The 21,756-nt window shown below is 42.7% G+C and overlaps 1 protein-coding gene across 2 annotated transcripts in view; it reads right to left on the bottom strand.

Annotated features, from left to right (window-relative positions):
- Positions 1 to 21,756, bottom strand: part of ryk (receptor like tyrosine kinase) — a 367,912-nt gene that overhangs the window by 7,587 nt on the left and 338,569 nt on the right. The window lies entirely within an intron of this gene.

Below are 21,756 nucleotides of genomic sequence, written 5' to 3' on the forward strand. Positions count from 1 at the left end.
TAAGAAATACTGGCCTATGTGACTTCTTATTCCTTTACCTGGAAACAGTGCCAGCAGAACCAAGAGCTGTGTGGCTGGCACGCACAAAGCCTTTCTGCAGCAGGAAATAACGATCATCTTCTGGTGCACTTAGGGACAATCCAAGTTTATATAAAATCAGTTTTCCTTTTGACAGTAAAGAGTTCCAGAAGCACTTGGGAAACTGATATGCAACTGATCTAAAAGGAACTAAATTCTAAAAGTGGTATGAATACCTCAGGCACACAAAGGAGCTGAGAACTAGCACCAGCTTACTTGTTAAATTATTCATCCACTGGATATAGGCTACCCTGTTAGGTCAATGTTTATTGCCTTCCCTAATTGTCCTTGAGAAGGTGGTATGAACTGTCTTTTTGAACCACTGCAGTCCTTGTGGCGTGGGTACATCCACTGTGATAATAAAGATGGAATTCCAGGAGTTTGACCCAGTCACAGTGATGATGTGTGGCTTAGAGGGGAACTTCCAGGTTATGCTGTTTCTTGGTATCTGCTGCCCTTGTTCTTCTAGATGATAGCAACCATGGGATTGAAAAGTGTTGTCAAAGGAGCCTTGGTGAGTTCCTGGAGTATATCTTGTAGATGTTACATACTGCATTACAGTTTCTTGGTGGTCGAGGGAGTGAATATTTTAGGATGGGGTGCCAAGGGCTGATTTGTCTAGCTGGTGCTGAGCTTTGCATGTTGTTGGAGATGCACTCAGCCAAGGGGAGAGTATTTGATCACACTTTTCACCTCTGCCTTGAAGATGGTGTACATGCTTTGGGGAGTCAGGAAGCACGTTACTTACTCACTGTAGAACTCCTAGCCTCTGGCCAGCTTTAGAACTCATAGCCTCCGACCAATTCAGTTTCTGGTCTACCTCCAGGATATTGATAGTGGTATTCTGTTACTGAATTTAAAGGGGTTTTGCAAGCTGTTCACAATAGGCAAAGTACCTAACCAGCCTGTGCTTGCAAAATGCAACACAGTTTCCAATATAAGTTGTGATTCTGTGATTGATCAATCTTTGCTGAATAATTCTCAGTGCGATATAAATTATGCTGACAACCAATGAAACATTTTTATTCAGGCTTACAGTGTGACAGAATTTTGTGTACTAAACTCACGTAAATTGATACACAGAACCTTGTTATTCACACACAGAAAGGATATATACACAGATTGTGCCTGCTTCAGCTAAACAAAATAAGTGATAGCAATTCACCGGTTTATTCCAGAGGGCAATGCATTGATCAATGTCAATATGCTTGTTTTAAATTTCAAACGTACTTGGCAGTTAACTATCAGTCACCATCAACTAGTACAACCTCCAAGCTAATGCTTCTGCCAGAGTCCACTTGCCAAGTACCAGTCAGCACCCTTTTCCCAGACTGTGTAAAGCTACTATTTTTCTTGACATTGGTATTTTTACGATTATTTTGATGAGTACAAGATGAACAACTTTGACAAAATGTCTTTTTTCAGCAATAGTCAAGATGGTTAGATTCTCTTAGAGACCCATCATCACACTGAACATTCTACCCATTGTGTTATGTGACACTATCATCATGCTAAATGGGATAGATCTAGAACAGATCTATAACCCAAAAGTGGTTATCCATGAAACATAGGAGAAAATAGGAGAAAAGGAGGCCATTGAGCCCTTTGAGACTGCTCCACCATTCATTGTGATCATGGCTGATCATCCAACTCATCAGCCTGATCCTGCCTTCTCCCCATATTCTTTGATCCCCTTCACCCCAAGTGCTATATCGATTCTTGAAAACATACAATCTTTTGGTCTCAACTACTTTTCGTGGTAGCAAATTCCACAGGCTGACCACTGTCTGGGTGAAGAAATTTCTCCATGTCTCTGTCCTAAGTGGTCTTCCTTGTATCCACAGACTGACCCCTGGCTCTGGACACTCCCACCATCGGAACATCCTTCTTGCATCCACCCTGACTAGTCCTGTTATAATTTTATAAGTTTCTATAAGATCCCCCCCTCATTCTTCTGAGCTTCAGCAAACACACTTCCAACTGATTTAATCTCTCCTCATATGTCAGTACTGCCACCCCAGGAATCAGTCTGGTAAGCCTTCTCTGCACTCCCTGTAGAGCAAGAACAGTCATCCAATGTTGGTCTGAGGAATCAGATCATTTGCTGTGCGACTGCTTTGAGTCAGTAGACCGTCCAATAATTAGTGTAGAAGATGTGTATCAAAGAAGCAAATCCCCGTGTTTCCCACAGAAACCACTGATGAACAGGGAGATACTCTGCTTACTGAAGTCCGGGTCTGAGGCATTCAAATCAGGTGACCCTGGCCCATGCAAGAAATGATGTGGAGATGCCGGCGTTGGATTGGGGTAAACACAGTAAGAAGTCTGACTACACCAGGTTTAAGTCCAACCGATTTATTTGAAAGTAAACTCACAAGCTTGAGAGGTTTCCCTCTTCGTCAGGAACCCCCATGACTTGCCTGGGTTCGCAAAACCTCACTTACTGTACTGTCTGGAGACAATAAACATCTCTTTAACCTGTGCTCAGTGCTCCTTTCAATCACATTGTTAGCCACTTTAAGACTTGAATAGCAGGTTAGGTATAAAGATTCGCATTCTAATCAGTAATCTATAAACTGTCTGTGCTGTTACATGCACTGTTTGAGGCCAGAACGCTCCATTCGCCTGACGAAGAGGGAAACATCGAAAGCTTGTGAGTTTACTATCAAATAAATCGATCGGTGTTGTCAGACTTCTTACTGTCCATACAAGAAAACCAGATATGATCTACGGAGATCTATCAAAGCTGCCAAAAGTAATACTGGACCATGTAAGAATCCAAGATTAGTCACATGGACTCCCACCGACTATGGCAAGGTCTGCAGGATATAACGGTAGATGAATGCATGTAAAATTGTCGGCACCGATGCACCCCTGCCCAATGAACTCAATACATTCTGTTTTGAGCAAGAGGTCAGCAAGCACACGCCCTCCAGCCCAGAAGCCTCGGACGAACCTGTATCTGAGGTCACCATTGCAGATGTCAAAAACAGCCTTTTCAAAGGTCAACCAATAGAAAGTGACTGGCTTGGATGGGGATGGCTCCGGGCGAGCACTCAGGTCCTGTGTGGACCAACTAGTGGGGGTATTTTTAATTTCTCTTCATACAAATCTGAGGTCCCTATCTGCTTCCAGGAGGTGACCATTATCCTGGTACCAAAGAAAAGTGTGGCCATGTGCTTTAATGACAGTTGTCTGGTAGCTCTGACATCCATCATTATAAAGTGCTTTGAAAGATTAGAACAAAGAACAAAGAACAAAGAAAATTGCAGCACAGGAACAGGCCCTTCGACCTTCCAAGCCTGCAGAGACTATGCTACCTGTCTGAACTAAAGCTTCCTACACTTCTGGGGACTATATCTCTCTATTCTCATCCTAGTCATGTATTTGTCAAGATGCCTCTTAAAAGTCACTATCATGTCTGCTTCCATTATTTCTCTGGCAACGAATTTAAGGCACCTATCACTCTCCATGTAAAAAAAATTGCCTTGTATATCTCCTTTAAACTTTGACCCTCACACCTTAAACCTATGCCACCTAGTAATTGACTCTTCCAGCCTGGAAAAAAAAGCTTCTGACTATTCACTCTGTCCATGCCCCTCATAATCTTGTAGACTTCGCCTCAACCTTTGTCGTTCCATTGAGAACAAACCAGGTTTCTCTAACCTCTCCTCATAGATAATGCCCTTCATACCAGGCAACATCCTGCTAAGTCTTTTCTGTGCCCTTCCCAAAACCTCCACATCTTTCTGGTCGCATGGCAACCAGGATTGAACACTATACTCCAAGAGTGGTTTAACTAAGGTTCTATAAAGTTGCAACATGACTTGCCAATTTTTAAACATGATGCCCTGGCTGATAAAGGCAAGCATGCCATATGCCTTCTTGACAACCTTCTCCATCTGCGGTATCATGTTCAATTACGTGTATACTTGTACACCCAGATCCCTTTGCCTATCAATACTCTCAAGGGTTCTGCTATTTATTGTATATTTTCCCTCTGTAGTAGACCTTCCAAAATGCATTACTTCACATTTCTCCAGATTAAACTCCATCTGCCATCTCTCTGCCCAAGTCTCCAACCAATCTATATCCTACTGGTCCTATATACCTCTGATGGTCCTAATCCCTATCCACAATTCTACCAACCTTTGTGTCATCTTCAAACTTACTAATCAAACCAGTTACATTTTCTTCCAAATCATTTATATATATTACAAACAGCAAAGGTTCCAGCACTGATCCCTGAGGAACACCACCAGTCACAGCCCTCCATTTGGAAACACACCCTTCCACTGCCGAGCCAGTTCTATATCCATCTAGCCAGCTCACCTCTGGTCCTGTGCCACCTCACTTTCTGTACCAGTCTGCCATGAGATGCCTTGTCAAAGACCTTACTGAAGTCCATGCAGACAACATCCATTGTCCTACCTTCATCAATCATCTTCGTCACTTCTTCAAAAGACTTGATCAAGTTAGTGACATGACCTCCCCTTCAGAAAACCATGATGCCTCTCGCTAATACATCCACTTATTCTCAAATGGGAGTAAATCCTCGTTAGTCATGGCACAAGTCAATTCCGGCCTCCCAGATGACTGGATCCACTACAGTTTGCCTATCGCCACAACAGGTCCACAACAGAGGCCATCTCCCTGGCCCTACACTCAATCCTGGAACTCCTAGATAACAGAGCACCTATGTCAGACTCCTGTTTATTGACTACAGCTTGGCATTTAACACTATTATTCCTACAAAACTCATCTCTAAACCCCGAGACCTGAGGATTGGCTCTCCCCCCTCTGCGACTGGATCCTTCACTTCCTAACCCACAGACCGCAATCAGTAAGGGCAGACAACAACTGCTCCTCCACGATCACCCTCAACTCCAGTGCCTCACAAGGCTGTGTCCTCAGCATCTTACTATACTCGTTATACACTGAGGCCAAATTCCCTCCAACTTGATTTTCAAGTTTGCTGATGATACCACTGTAGTGGGTCAAATCTCAAAAAATGAAGAAACACAGTACAGGAAAGAGATAGAGAATCTGGTGAACTGGCGCAGCAACAACAATCTCTTCCTCAATGTCAACAGAACAAAGGAGATAGTCATCGACTTTAGGAAGCATAGTGGAGGACATGCCCCTGTCTACATTAATGAGGATTTAATTAAAGTGGAAATGGTTGAGAGCTTCAAGTTTCTAGGTGTCCATATCACCAATAACTTTTCCTGGTCACTCCATGCCAATGCTATATTTAAGAAAGCCCACCAATGCTTCTACTTTTTCAGATGGTTAAGGAAATTTGGTATGTCTGCTACGACTCTCACCAACTTTTACAGATGCACCATGGGAAGCATTCTTTCTGGTCACATCACTGCTTGGTAAGGCTCCTGCAGAAAACTGCAAAGGGTCATGAACGAAGCCCAGTCCATCACGCAAACAAGCCTCCTATTCATTGACTCTGTCAACCAACTCAAGAATATTTTCTTCTGTGCTGTTATTGTCAAATAGGAGGCAGAGAGTGGGGGTCAACGGGTGCTATTTGGATTGGCGGATGGTGACTAGTGGAGTGCCCCAGGGGTCGGTGCTGGGGCCTCAGCTTTTTACCATTTATATAGATGATCTGGAGGAGGGAACCGAGTGTAGGGTGTCGAAATTTGCTGATGACACCAAGATTGGGGGAACGGCAAATTGTGCGGAGGGTGTGGAGAGTCTGCAGAAGGATCTAGATAGGCTGGGCGAATGGGCCAGGAAATGGCAAATGGAATTTAATGTTGGCAAGTGTGAGGTGGTCCACTCTGGTAGGAAGAATGGTAGGAAGGACTATTACTTACGGGGCGAAAAACTGCAGCAGGCGACGGTGCAGAGGGACCTCGGGGTCCTTGTGCATGAGTCGCAAAAACCCAGCTTGCAGGTGCAGCAGGTGGTCAGGAAGGCGAATGGGATGCTGGCCTTCATCGCGAGGGGGATTGAATATAAAAGTAGGGAGGTCTTGCTGCAGCTGTATAGGGCATTGGTGAGGCCGCAGCTGGAGTACTGTGTGCAGTTTTGGGCGCCGCACCTGCGCAAAGATATTTTGGCCTTGGAGGGAGTGCAGAGGAGGTTTACTAGGCTGATACCGGAGTTGAGGGGGTTGAGCTATGAGGAGAGGCTGAATAAACTGGGCTTGTACTTGTTAGAGTTTAGAAGAATGAGGGGAGATCTCATTGAGACGTATAAGATGATGAATGGGATGGATAGGATAGAGGTGGAGAGACTCTTCCCGCTCAAAAAAGACAGTAGGACTAGGGGGCACAGCCTCAAGATAAAAGGGGGGCGGTTTAGAACGGAGTTGAGGAGGAACTTCTTCACTCAAAGGGTGGTGAATCTCTGGAATTCTCTGCCCGTTGAAGTGGTGGAGGCTGCCTCGCTAAATATTTTTAAGACGCGGGTTGATGGGTTTTTGATAAGAGAGGGGATTAAGGGTTATGGGGAGAAAGCAGGAAAGTGGAACTGAGCAGCGACAGATCAGCCATGATCTTATTGAATGGTGGGGCAGGCTCGAAGGGCTAGATGGCCTACTCCTGCTCCTATTTCTTATGTTCTTATTAGCCATTTGAAGGGACTTACTTCGTATTAAGTTGATCATTCTCCACAACCTGGCTACAATTGTAACACTACATTCTGTACTCTCATCTTTCCTTCTCTATTTACAGTATGCTTTGTCTGTATAGTGTGCAAGAACCAATACTTTTCACTTCATACTAATACATGCAACAATAAGAAATCAAATTAAAAAAAAATCCTTCCTCAGAAATGGAAGCCAAAACTGCACACAACATTAAGCGGTATGGAGCACAGTCATTAGCACTGCTGCATCATAGCACCAGAGACCCGGGTTTAATTCCTGGCTTGCGTCACTGTGTGTTTGATGTTTGCATATTCTCCGTGTTTGCATGGGTTTCCTCCAGGTGCTCTTGTTTCCTCCCACTGTTCAAGATGTGCAGGGTAGGTGGATTGGCCATGCTAAATTGCCCCTTCTATTCCAGGTGTGACTTCATCAAGGCCCTGTAAAATTGCTTCAAGGCATCCCTGCTACTGTAATCATATCCTCTCGCTGTGAAGGCCAACATACCATTTACCCTCTTTATAGAATCACAGAATGCAGACGCAGGCCATTCAGCCTATCAAGTCAGCACCAACAACAATCCAATACAGGTCCATAACCCCACATATTTACTGTGATACTCACTCTGACACTAAGGCGCAATTTAACACGGCCAATCAACCTAACCAGCACATCTTTCGACTGTGGAAAGAAACCCATGCAGACACGGGGAGAACATGCAAACTCCACACAGTCAGCTGAGGCTAGTAGTTTTGTCAAGCATGATTTCCCTTTCATAAATAGGATGCAAGGGAAGGTCTGGATGGGATGCTTCTTTCGGTGAGTTGGTGCAGGCTCGATGGGCTGAGTGGCCTCTTCCTGCACTGTAGGATTCTATGGTTTATAAATCCATGTTGATTCTGTCTGACCCTTCCTCTGTTTTCCAAGTGTTTTGTGATTAAATCCTTAAAAATGGATTTTAGAATTTCCCCCACTATCAACGTCAGTCTTCTATCTTTTGCCTGTTTTCTCGCTACCTCCCTTTTTAAATGCTGGGGTTACATTAGCCACATTCCAATCTGTAGGAACTGTTCCAAAGTCAAGAGAATCTTGGAAGATGATCACCAATGCATCTATTGTTTCTTGGGCCATTTCTCTGGGATGCAGATTATCAAGCCTTAGGGGTTTATTGGCCTTCAATCCCATCAGTTTCCCCAACAGCATTTCTCTACTAATAATTATCTCTTTCAGTTCATCCCTTTCACTAAACCCTGCGTTTCCCAATATTTTTGATATCTTATTTGTGTCCTCGTTTGTGAAGACAGAACCCAAGTATTTATTCAGATGCTCAGCCGTTTCTTTGTTCCCCTTTTAAAACTTCTCGGTTTCTAACTGTAAGGGATCTACATTTGGCTTCACCAATCTTTTTCTCCTCACACACCTGTAGAAACTTTACAGTCAGTTTTTATATTCCCCAGAAGCTTACTGTCTACTCTATTCTCTCCTCCTTAAAAATAAGACATTGGACTACTGGAAAATGCGGCTGGAAAAGTAATAATAGGAAACAAAGAAATGGCAGAGGAACTGAATAGTTACTTTGCATCAGTCTTCATGATAGAAGACACCAATGGGATGCCAGAGCTCCAGGAGAATCAGAAAGAACAGATGAGTGAATTGGCCATCACTAAGGAGAAGATTCCTGGGAAACTGAAAGATTTGGAGGTGGATAAATCAGCTGGACCAGATGGACTATATCCCAGAGTTCTAAAAGAGATAGCTGAGGAAATTGTGGAGGCATTAGTGGTGATCTTTCAGGAATCACTGGAGGCAGGGAGGGTCCCAGAGGACTGGAAAGTAGCTAATGTAATACCACTGTTTAAGAAGGGAGGGAGGCAGCAGACGGGAAATTATAGGCCGGTTAGCCTGACTTCAGTCACTGGCAAGATTTTAGAGTCCATTATTAAAGATGAGACTGTGGAGTGCTTGGAAGTGCATGATAAAACTGGACTGAGTCAGCACAGCTTTGTCAAGAGGGGGTCATGTCTGACAAATCTACTATGAGTTCTTTGAGGAGGTAACAAAGAAGTTAGGTAAAGGAGAACCAGTAGACGGGATTTATTTAGATTTCCAGAAGGCCTTTGACAAGGTGCCACATAGGAGACTGTTAAATAAGTTAAGAGCCTGTGCTGTTAAAGGTAAGATGCTGGCATGGATAGAAGATTGCAAGATAGAAGACTGCAGAAGGCAAAGAGTGGGGATAAAGTGGTCTTTTTCAGGATGGCAGCCAGTGACTAGTGGTGTGCCTCAGGGGTCAGTGCTGGGACCACAATTTTTCACAATATGCATCAATGATTTAGAAGAAGGAATTAAAGGCACTGTTGCTAATTTTGCAGATGATACAAAGACAGGTAGTGCTGAGGAATTGGGCTGGGGGGGTGCTACAGAAGGATTTGGACAGGCTAGGAGTGTGGGCAAAGAAGTGGCAGATGGAATACAATGTGGAAAAGCGTGAGCTTACGAACTTTGGAAGGAGAAATGGAGGCATAGACTATTTTCTGAATGGGGAAATGCTTAAGAAATCAGAAGTACAAAATTCTCTTAAGGTTAACGTGCAGGTTCAGTTGGCAGCTAGGACGGCAAATGCAGTGTTAGCATTCATGTCAAGAGGGCTAGAATACAACAGCAGGGATGTACTTCTGAGGCTGTATAAGGCTCCTGTCAGACCTCATTTGAAATGTTGTGAGCAATTCTGGGCCCTGACGAAGGATGTGCTGGCACTGGAAAGGGTCCAGAGGAGGTTCAAAAGAATGATCCCTGGAATGAAGAGCTTGTTGTATGAGGAACGGTTGAGGACTCTGGGTCTGTTTAAAGTTTAGAAGGATGACAGGGGAATCTTATTGAAACTTACAGGATACTGCAAGGCCTGGATAGAGTGGTCATGGAGAGGATGTTTCCATTAGTAGGAAAAACTAAAACCAGAGGGCAAACCTCAGTCTAAAAGGATGATCCTTTAAAACAGAGATGAGAAGGAAATTCTTCAACCAGAGAGTGACGAATCTGTAGAATTCTTTGCTGCAAAAGGCTGTGGAGGCCAGGTCATTGAGTGTCTTTAAGACAAAAATAGATAGGTTCTTGATTAATAAGAGATCAGGGTTATGGGGAAAAGGCAGGAGAATGGGGATGAGAAAAATATCAGCCAAGATTGAATGGTGGAGCAGATTTGATGGGCTGAGTGGCCTAATTCTGCTTCTCTGTCTTATGGTCTAAGTCCTTTGTCCTTCTTTGCTGAATTACAAACTGCTCCCAATCTTCAGGTTTGCTGTTTTTTCTGGCCAATTTGTATGCTTCTTCTGTGGATCTAATACTATCTCTAATTTCCTTTGTAAGCCATGGTTTGGCCACCAAGTTGTATTTTGTGCCAGACAGGAATAAACAATTGTTACACTTCACCCATGTGCTCCTTGAATGTTTGCCATTGCCTATCCATCGTTATTCCATTAAATAATGTTTCCCAATCAATCCTAGCCACCTCACACCTCACATCATTGAAGTTTCCTTTATTAAGATTCAGGACCCTTGTTTCAGGATCAATTATGTCACTCTCTGCCTTGCTGAAAAATTTTATTACATTGTGGTCACTCATTCCCAAGAGGCCTTGAACAACTAGCTTGCCAATTCTTCCTTTCTCATTACACAATACTCAGTCTAGAAAATAGAAGATAGGAGCAGGAGGAGGCCATTTGGCCCCTCAAGCCTACTCTGCTATTCATTACAATCATGGCTGATCATCCAACTCTATAATCTAATCCTGCTTTCTCCCCCATAATCTTCGATCCCATTTGCCCCAAGTGCTAGGTCCAGACACCTCTTGAATACATTCAATGTTTTGGCATCAACTACTTCCCGTGGTAATGAATTCCACAGGCTCACCACTCTTTGGATGAAGAAATGTCTCCTCACTCCATCCTAAATGATACCCTGAATCCTCAGACTGTGACCTCTGGTTCTGGACTCCCCACCATCGGGAACATCCTCCCTGCATCTATCCATTAGAATTTTATAAGTCTTTATGAGATCACCCCTCATTCGTCTGAACTCCAGCAAAATAAAACTTGGTGGCCAAATCATGGCTTACAAAGGAAATTAGAGATAGTATTATTTTCCAAGGAAGAAGCATACAAATTGGCCAGATAGGCACATGGAACACTCCAGAATTATAGGGAGGGGATAGCTTGATCTTGGGATTGGACGTAGCTCGGCACAACATTGAGGGCCGAAGGGCCTGTGCTGTGCTGTAATATTCTATGTTTCTATGTTTAAAACTGCAAACCTAAAGATTGGGAGCAGTTTGTAATTCAGCAAAGGAGGACAAAGGACTTAGAGCATAAGACGGAGGAGAAGAACTCACTCGAGAGCAAGAGCATCCTTTCTCACTCAAAGAGACCAAAACAGCACACAATATTCTAGGTGTGGCCTCACCAAGGCCCTGTATAATTGCAACAACACATCCCTGCTCCTGTACTCAAAACCTCTCGCAATGAAGACCAACATGCTATTTGCCTCCTGCACCTGCACGCTTACCTTCAGTGACTGGTGCACAAGGACACTTAGGTCCCACTCCACACTCCCTTCTCCCAGTTTACACTAGTCTAGAATGGCCTGCTCTCTAGTTAAAAGCATACAGTCCCTTCATGGCACATAGAACATTACAGCGCAGAACAGGCCCTTCGGCCCACGATGTTGAGCCGACCAGTTAAAAAACAATGACCCTCTAACCTAAACCAATCCCTTTTCATCCATAAACCTATCCACGGATCTCTTAAACGCCCCCAAACAAGGCGCATTTACAACTGCAGCAGGCAGGGCATTCCAATCCCTCACCACCCTCTGGGTAAAGAACCTACCCCTGACATCCGTCCTATAACTACCTCCCCTTAATTTAAAGCCATGCCCCCTCGTGCAGAAGGAGGCCATTCGGCTCATCAGGCCTACACTGACTCTCTGACAGAGCATCTTTTCGAGGTCTTATTCCTGTAACACAAGGTATTTATCCCATGAATTCCCCTAACCTACACCTCTCGAGACACTAAGGGGAAATTTTAGCATGACCAATCCATCGATACTAGCTGGTCAGTTATAACGATGTGCTTTTTGCCTCTTAAAAAGATACAATTTCTATTTTTTCTTTTTCTGTCCAGATTTTGAGAAGTAAATTGAAATACTCTTCAGAAAATGAAGACTGGAAGACAGCTACAATATGCAAGTGGGATGAAATGGAACAGACAGTCTGGGGAGGGTGAAAAACTGCATCTCCTGTTGCTTTACTTTTCAAAGCTTTTAAGATGAAACATCAAAACACAATTACCTGTTTTAAGAAACAGTGACTAGACAAGGGATGGACTAACAGAATTCCTCTGCAATATACAGTTAGCTAAGCATGTCATAACCATGTTTTACCAAGCACAAAAAGTTCAAAGATGAGAATGCTGCATTGAAAACATGCAAATTAACCATTCTGAGAGGATACATCTACCCAAATGGAGATCTTTTGCAACTAAAATACGGAATTTCTGCTCCATACAACTACACCCAGGAAGATACCTGAACAGAACAGCAGCAACGTGGAATCAGCAGATGAGACCAGAGACCAACCAAGAGACAGCAAACCATATACTCCTTTTCTCTTCTTCACAAATTTTAAAATAAAGTACTTAAGCTATGCTCTGACATCCATACTTGCGCTCATGTGTGCCTAACATATGAACAGTGGCTAAAATCTACTTTTTTTTTAATTCAGAAAATAGTTTCAATATACTTAGATAAAAGAAAAAACTTCTGTGGATTCTGTAATTTAAAACAAAAAAACAAAAAATTCTGTTCAGACATCTGTGGAGAGACAATAGAGCCAAAGTTTCAAGTCTGGATGACACCTTGTCAAAGCTAAAGCCAAAGAACATTAGGACAGAATTAAATTGTATGGGCAGGGGTGGGAGGTGAAAATAAGATGCAAAGCAAGATTTGGAAGTGGACAAATTAAATGATAGAAGAAACGAAAATTTAAAATATATCACAATATAAAGTAATAAAAATAGATCAATAAGATAAAAATAAATGAAATAAATGCAAATGGAATGGAGGTGGAAGAGAGAGTTCATGCTCTGAAGTCGAACGATCCGGAAGGCTGTAAAGTGCCGGAGTTGAGGGGGTTGAACTATGAGGAGAGGTTGAATAAACTAGGCTTGTACTCGTTAGAGTTTAGAAGAATGAGGGGAGATCTCATTGAGACGTATAAGATGATGAATGGGATGGATAGGATAGAGGTGGAGAGACTCTTCCCGCTCAGAAAGGACAGTAGGACTAGGGGGCACAGCCTCAGGATAAAGGGGGGGCGGTTTAGAAAGGAGTTGAGGAGGAACTTCTTCACTCAAAGGGTGGTGAATCTCTGGAATTCTCTGCCTGTTGAAGTGGTGGAGGCTACCTCACTCAATATTTTTAAGATGTGGGTTGATAGGTTTTTGATAGGCAAGGGGATTAAGGGTTATGGGGAGAGGGCGGGAATGTGGAACTGAGCCACAACAGATCAGCCATGATCTTATTGAATGGCGGGGCAGGCTCGAAGGGCTAGATGGCCTACTCCTGCTCCTATTTCTTATGTTCTTACGTTCTAATTGGAAGATCAGGTGCTACTCCTCCAGTTTGAGTTAAGCTTCATTGGAACATTGCAACAGACCAAGGATAGACATGTGGACAAGACAGCAGGATGGTGTGTTGAAATGGCAGGTGACAGGAATGTCTGGGTCCTGCTTACGAAGGCACTGGAGGTGTTCTTCAAAGTGGTCACCCAGTCTGGGTTTGGCCCCTCTGACGTACAGTAGACCACACTGGGAGCAGCAAATGCAGACCAGATTAAAAGAGCTGCTTCAATTGAAAAGTTTGTTTCGGCCCTGGGATTCAATATACTTACCTTGTTCTTTGTTTAACCCAAGAAAACTTGTCTAATTCTTTCAATCTGACTAGTACATTTAAGTGTGATGTTGTAGCTATTACAAAGACTTGGTTGAGAGAGGGACAAGACTGGAAGCTTAGTGTTCTTAGTTACAATTGTGATTGAAAGGGGGAGATGGGGGAGTTGTGTTACTGATTAGGCAGAATATCACAGCTGTACTGAGGGAGGATACCTTGGAGTGCTCGTCCAGTGAGGCCACATGAGTAGAGTTCAGGAATAGGAAGGGTGCAATCACCTTGATGGGGTTGTAATACAGACCTTCTAACAGCTAGCGGGAGATAGCGGAACAGATTATGTGGAAAGATTATGGAAAAATGGAAAAACAATAAGTTTATTGTGGTGGGTGATTTTAACTTCCTCTATATTGACTGGGCTAGTGCCAGGGGCTTGGAAAGGGTGAAGGTGGGTGGGGGAGACCACATCTGTTAGATGTTTCCAGGATGATTTCTTGAAACAATATGTAAGTAGTCCAGCTTGGGAAGGGGCCATATAGACCTGAAATTGGGGAATAAGCCAGGCCAAGTGAACAAACTTTCAGTGTGTAGCATTTCGGGAACAGTGACCATAATTCTATAAGTTTTAAGTTACTTATGGATGGGATGAGAGTAATCCCCAGGTGAAAATACTAAATTGGGGAAAGGCCAACTATGACAATATTCGGCAGAACTGGAGAAATAGTAATTGACAGCAGCTATTTAAGGGTGTCATCTGTCATGTGGGAATCTTTTAAAGGCTAGTTGATTTGAGTTCAGGACCAGCATGTTCCTGTGAAAATGAACGACAAGGATTCAAGATTTGGGAATCTTGGATGACAAGAGAAATTGTGAACCCAGTCATAAAGAAAAAGGAAGCATACATAAGGTTTAGGAAACTGAAGACAAACAGAGCCCTTGAAGAATATAAAGAAAGCAGGGAAGAACTTCAACAAGGAACTAGAAGGGTTAAAAGGGACCATGGAATGTCCTTGGCAAACAGAATTAAGGAAAATCTCAAGGCATTTTCTGCATAAATAAAGAGCAAGAGGCTAGCTAGGGAAAGGTAAGTCCACTCAAGAAGAGAAGGGAATTTGTGTGTGCAGTTGGAAAAGTGTTGAGGTCCACAATGAATACTTCGCATTGGTTTTCATGAAGGAAAAAGACATGGTGGATAGTGAGTCTAAAGAAGGATATGTTGATATTCTAGAGCATGTTGATATAAAAAAGATGGTGGGTGTTTGGAAAGCATTAAGGTAGACAATCCCAGAACCTGATGGAATCTATCCCAGAATACTAGGGGGGGTGAGGGAGGAAATTGCTGGGCCTTGTACAAAGTCTTTGTATCCCCATTCTCAGGAGAGGTCACAGAAGACTAGAGAATAACCAATGTTGTTCCTCTGTTTAAGAAGGGCAACAGGGATAATCCAGGAAATTACAGGCTGGCGAGCCTTACATCAGTACTTGGGAATTAATTGGACACAGTTTACTCAGATTTGGAAAAATATGGACTTATTCGCAATAGGCAACATGGGTTTGCACGGGGGAGATCATGTCTCACAAACTTGATTTGAGTTCATTGAGGAAGTGACAAGGATTACTGATGAGGGCAGGACGACGGATGTTGTCTATATGGACTTCCAGAAGGCCTTTGACAAGATACCTCATGGCAGGCTGATAGAAAAGGTAAAATCACATAGGATCTGTAGTGAGCTGGTAAGATGGATACAGAACAGGCTTGATCATTGAAAAGAGAGAGTAGCGGTGGAAGGGTATTTTGTTGACTGGAGATCTGTGACCAGTGGTGTCCCGTAGAGATCAGTACTGGGACCTTTGTTGTTTATAATACATATATATCTCAAAGATTTGGAGAAGCTTTTAGAAGTATTAACATACAGAGAGATCTCGGCATACACATCCACTGTTGCCTCAAAGTGGCAACACAAGTGATATTCTATGAAATTTTAATATACGAATGTATATATAAACGATTTGGAAAAGTACGTAAGTGGTCTGATTAGTAAGTTTACGGATGACACAAAGATGGGGAGTTGTGGATAGTGAAGAGAATTGCCAGAAGATACAGCAGGACACAGATGAGCTAGAGACTTAGGCAGAGAACTGGCAGATGGATTTAATCCAACAAATGCGAAGTGATACACTTTGAAGGGTCTAATGCAAGAGGGAAGAATACAGTAAATGACAGAACCCTTAAAAGTATTAACATACAGAGGGATCTAGGCGTACAAGTCCACAGTTCCCTCAAAGTGGCAACACAAATGATAACATGGTCAAGAAGGCGAATGGCAGGCTTGCCTTCATCAGTCTGGACATAGAGTATAAAAAGTGGCAAGATATGTTGCAGCTGTATAGAACTTTAGTAAGGCCACATTTGGATTACTGCGTACAGTTCTGATCACCACACTACAAGAAGGATTTGCAGACTTTGGACAGGATACAGAAAAGGTTTACCAGGGTGTTGCCTGATTTGGAGGTATTCAGCCATGAAGAGAGACTGAACAAACTTGATTTGTTTTCATTTGAATGTTGGAGACTGAGGGAAAACATGATAAAAGTTTACAAAATTATGAGAGGCATGGATAGAATGGATAGTGCAGTCTTTTTCCCAGGGAAGAAACGTCAATTACTAGAGGACATAAGCCTAAGGTAAAAAGGGAGAACTTTAAGGAGATGTGACAGGCAGGTTTTTTTTTAAACACAGGGGGACAGAGGTAGTAAGTGCCTGGAATATGCTGCGAGAAGAGGTGGTAGAAGCAGATATAATAGCAATGTTTAAGAGACATCTTGACAGATACATGAATTGACAGGGAAAATGTCGAGGCAAAATGTTTTTAGTTTAGAAAGGCGTTATGTGTTGACACAGGCTTGGTGGGCCATAAGGCCTGTTCCTATCTATACTATTCTTTGTTCTTTGGGAGTATAAATAGTTGGACCACTGGCAAAGCACATCCTCTCTAAATTCACAGAATTTTGGAGTAGGCACAGAGGAGATGTCAGGGCTAAGTTTTTCAGAGGGTGGTGGGTGAGTGGAATCGGCTGCCGTCGGTGGTGGTGGAGGCGAACTCGTTGGGGTCCTTTAAGAGACTTCTGTTTGAGTACATGGGATTTAATGGGATTGAGGGCTATAGATAGGCCTGGTAAGTAGGGATATGATCAGTGCAACTTGTGGGCCAAAGGGCCTGTTCGTGCTGTAGTTCTATGTTCTAAAACCCTGTAACGGTCAGCCCTGGAATAATAGAGTAGAAGAGTCAATTTTACTCTCTCCCTATGGACATAAGAGTGAGCCATCATCAGCAGCAGAATTTCTTTCAACCATAATCTGTAATCTTCTGACAAATCAATCACTCTACCATTACCATCAACATCAATGCGGAGTGCAAGAGAGCATGTCAGGAGCAGCACAAAGCATACCATACAAAGAAGTTGCCAACGTAGTGATGTTACAACATGGACTATATGCCTGTCAAATATTGGAAGCCAGGTGATCCCACAACCAAAGGATCCAATCTAAGTTCTGCAGTCCTACCACATTAAGTTGTGGACAACCACTGAACAGAGGAGGTGACACAAATATCCCTACTCCCGATGACTGGGAATCCAGAACATCATTGCAAAGACAAGGCTGGAAGATTTGCAACTATCTTCAGCCAGAAGTGCTGAGTGAATGATCCATCTTGGGGTCCTCCTGAGATTGTCAGCATCACAAACAGCAAATTTCAGTCAATTTGGTACACTTTACTTGATCAAGAAGAGGTACTGTTCACAGAAAAGGCTATAGGCCCTAACAACATCCCAGGTGGAATACAGAAAATTTGTGAAGAATTGATTGTGCCCTGAGCCAAGCTGTTCCCATACAGCTACAACACTGCCAAACACCCAGCAATGTGGAAATTTGACTAGGTATGCCTTGTCCACAAAAACAGCACAAATTCATCTGGCCAATTATGGTGAGATCAGTCTCTTCTTGGTCATCAACAAAGTAATGGCAGGTGTTATCAACAGTGCTATCAAATTGCACTTACACAGCAATAACCTACTCACTAACATTCAGTTTGGGTTCCCCAGGGCAATTCAGCCCCTATCATTATTACACCCTTGTTTCAAAAATAGACAGAAGAGCTGAATTCAAGAGGTGAGATGAGAGTGACTGCTTTTGACAACAAGGTAGCATTTGACATTGAGCTGCTTTTGACCAAATGAGGCAACAAGGAGCCATGGCAAAACTGGTGTCAATGTGAAGAGGAAAACTCTCCAATGATTAAAGTCATACCTAGCACAAAAGTAGATGCTGATGGTTGCCAATCATCTGAAACGCAAGACATTGGTGCAGGGCCTCCTCAGGGTAGTGCCCTAGACGCAATCATCCTTCTGTTATAAGACTGTAAGTGGGCATGTTCCGTGATAATTGCACAATGTTCAGACCATTCACCACTTGTGAGATCAAAGAACAAAGAAAATTACAGCACAGGAAAACGCTCTGCGGCCTTCCAAGCCTGCAACGACCACACTACCCATCTGAACTAAAAACCTCTACCCTTCAGGGGACCATTTCCCTTCATACCCATCCTATTTATGTATTTGTCAAGACGCCCCTTAAAAGTCACTATCGTATCTGCTTCCACTATCTCCCCCAGCAGCGAGTTCCAGGCCCCCACCACTTCTGTCCACAAGATTTAGTACAGCAACTCACCAAGGGACCCAAACCCATGACCTATACCACCTAGCAGGGCAAAGGCAGTAGATGCATGGGACCATCACCTGCAAGTTCTCCTCCAAACCACACACCATCATTATTCAAACTATTATCACTGTCACTATGTCAAAATCTTGGAACTCCCTTAAGAGCATTACAACAGATGGACTCCAGCAGCTCATCAAGGGATGAGCAATAGATACAGCTTTGCTTACATCCCAAGCAAGAATAAAAGGTTTTACCATTGCACATAGCTTTCAACATGACTGAAGCTTACAGCAAAAGTGATGTAATCTTCATATTGACTGGACAAGTCAAATTGGCAGGGATGGTTTGAAAGTTTGAGTTTCTTGAATGTTTTTGTGATAGCTCCCTGGAGCAATACACTGTGGAACCAACCAGATAAAGCACCACTACTGTGCACCAAGACAGATTTAATTAGTAATTCCTTAGCTGGGAAATATTGATTATGAAACAATTGACCAACATCCTTGCAGGAAGATTAGCGAGTGCTCTGGGTGGTGATATTGAAACTAATTTGGGACAGCCAAAAACAGAAGAAAAGTCACGTCAATCTGGAAGAGTGCAAAGAGACATGTAAAGGCATGAAGAAATAAGGCAAGGCTGGATGGCATTTATTTTAATGCAAAAAGTCTTATATGTGGGGCTGTTGAACTGAGGGTGTTGATTATCACGTAAGAGTATGATATTATTGTAGTAATAGAGACAGTTAAGGGAGGGGTAGAACTGGCACTTCAATATTCAGGGACATAGAATCTTCAAGTGATATGGGAGTTGGGGATCTGTGTAAATTAATAAAGCATATAGTATCCGTGGCTTTATTACAAGAGCATTGAGTACAAGACTAAGGTCATATTGAACTTGTATAAGACACTCATCTGGAGACGACATCCAGTTCTGACCACCATACTTGAAGCACTGGAGAAACTACAGAGGAGATTCACAAGAATGATTCCAAAGATAAAGAACTGTAGCTGAGGGTAGATCAAGGAGGTTGGAACTATTTTCTTTGGACAGAAGGTGGCTTAGAGGAGTCTTGATAGAGGTAATCAAGATCCTAAAGGGTATTGTTCGGGTAAATAGTGGGGAACCATTTCCATTCAAGACAGCATCAAAAACCAGATTCAAAATAATTGGCAAAAGTGTAAAAATAATGGGGACTTTTTTTTTCGCTCCAAGGATCTGGAGCCAGCTTTGTGAGGGGTGGTGGAGGCAGTTTTGATCAAGGTATTTCAAAAGGGAAATGGATTGCTATCTGAAAAGAATGAATGTGTGAAGTTATAGCGATAAGGCAGCGTAGTAGTACTAGGTAGAATGCTCTTTCAAAGAACTTATCGACTCGATGAGCCAAATGGCCTCTTTCTACATTGTAAATTTGTAAAAGTATAAAAGTGGATTTTCCCACTAGTCACTACCAACTAGAAAATCGCCCATTTGTACCTACTCTACTTTCTGTCCATTGACCAGTTTCCAATCCATGTCAGTATATCCTCTTCAATTCCATCTGCTCTAATTTTGTTTATTAACCTCTTGTGTGGGACCCCATCAAAAGCTTTCTGAACATCTAAATATACCACATCAACTGTTTCCCCCGATCTAACTTGTTAGTTACATCGGCAAAATTCTCAAACAGTTCTATTAAACATGATTTCCCTTTCATAAATCCATGGTGAGTATGCCAAATCCTACCCTTATTTTCAAAGTGTCCTGTTCTCACAGTCTTTATTAAAGATTCTTGTATTTTCCTCACTTCTAATGTCAAGCTAATAGGTCTGTGGATCCCAGTTTACTCTCTCCCTCCTTTCTTAAATAGTGCAATTACATTTGCCACATTCCAATCTGCAGCTTTCATTCCAAAGTTAACACAATTTTGAAAGATGATCACCAATGCATCCACTCTTCTACGGCTATCTCTTTCATCCTTTTAAATTACTAGGCCAACAAATTATCCCTGGGGAAAGCTCTGAGTGCAAGTATTGCCCAACATTCTTTGACAATATTATTGATCTTTAAAATTAAGTGAACAAAAGCAGAACATTAATAACCACTATCTATTAAAGTGAAGACTCCTACTGATTTCAGTAACTAACACAAACTGTCTCTGATTTGCATGTCAGCCTCACCATGGTTCCAATCTTGTACTCGGCATGAAATCTTCCATCTTGATAATTCATTGCCTAATATTACTCCTATTACAAATCAAATAAATACTTGGCCAAGAACAACAATGATAAAAAAGCAAAGGATTTAGAACTACAACAAATAAAACATGAAAAGTGTGTTGGAATTAACAAAAAAAAATCAAGCCAACTGACCTGGCTGCTGAGGATTATTCTCCAACGATGCAGCCTACCAGCAGTTGCAGTACAAAATGTTTTGTTGGAGCAGCATCAGGAATTCAGCTTCCAATGCCCTGATGCTGATTACCATATTGAACAGAGGCTATGCCCTTGACGCCAGGGCTGGTGCCCCTCTCAAACAAAATAATCTCCTTCCTCTCAGTCTCGCTCATGTATCACTTTACTGTGAGGGTAATAAACTGGTAAATGGCTTGTTAAGTTTGGTCATGTGTTATTTATCGATAGCTATTTTTAAGTTGTTACTTACATTTTTTTGCTGCCATTAAACAATCGTTAAAATAATTTACAACCTTTTAAAGCTTTGAAAATTTTGAATACAGGGTTCAAAATAGAAAGGAGTGGCTTGAAACCTCACAAATAGAAAACTCAATGATGGGGACTAGAATTCTAGAAGGATGCCTTTCCAATCTCTGTATTTTGATTGGAGTGTGACAGTTGTGGGAGAGAATTTGAAGAGCACCTTCTCAATGAACAGATTCTACCTCTCCCATGTTGCCACAGCAATTCCTGGACTCCTCCCTCCTGCCATTTTTATATAATCTTGTCCTTGCTGGGGAGACTGGTTTTCTTGGAAGGCAACATTTCCTGAATGTTGGGCAGGGCCCACCTGGCAATGGCAAGTTCTCCCAGCAGTTTGTTGATTTCTAATGCTTTGCGGCTGAAGAGCTGGAGGGCAGAGGTGGATTAACAGCTAGTGAGCTCCCCCTGTCCAAATTTCACCCCTTCCCCCACCATCCCTTGGAATGCAAAAGCACGAACAGCCTCACCCCTCTGCCAAATAAACCTGTTGGACTTTAACCTGGTGTTGTGAGACTTCTTACTGTCCTTATCCCAGTTCATCTCCAAATTGTGGCTCATCCCATCACTCAGAATACGACAAACAGCCTCACCACTCTCCTCACCCTGTCCCTCAGAAAGCAACGACATGAACAACTTCATCCCTCTTCTCATCCATAACCCCATTATATTCTCCATCCTTCCACCCCCTCAAATGCTCCCACTCTCATCTCGCTCAGCTC

The sequence above is a fragment of the Carcharhinus amblyrhynchos genome, chromosome 3, assembly GCF_965287045.1.
Source record: "Carcharhinus amblyrhynchos chromosome 3, sCarAmb.v2.hapA, whole genome shotgun sequence".
NCBI classification, from domain to species: domain Eukaryota; kingdom Metazoa; phylum Chordata; class Chondrichthyes; order Carcharhiniformes; family Carcharhinidae; genus Carcharhinus; species Carcharhinus amblyrhynchos.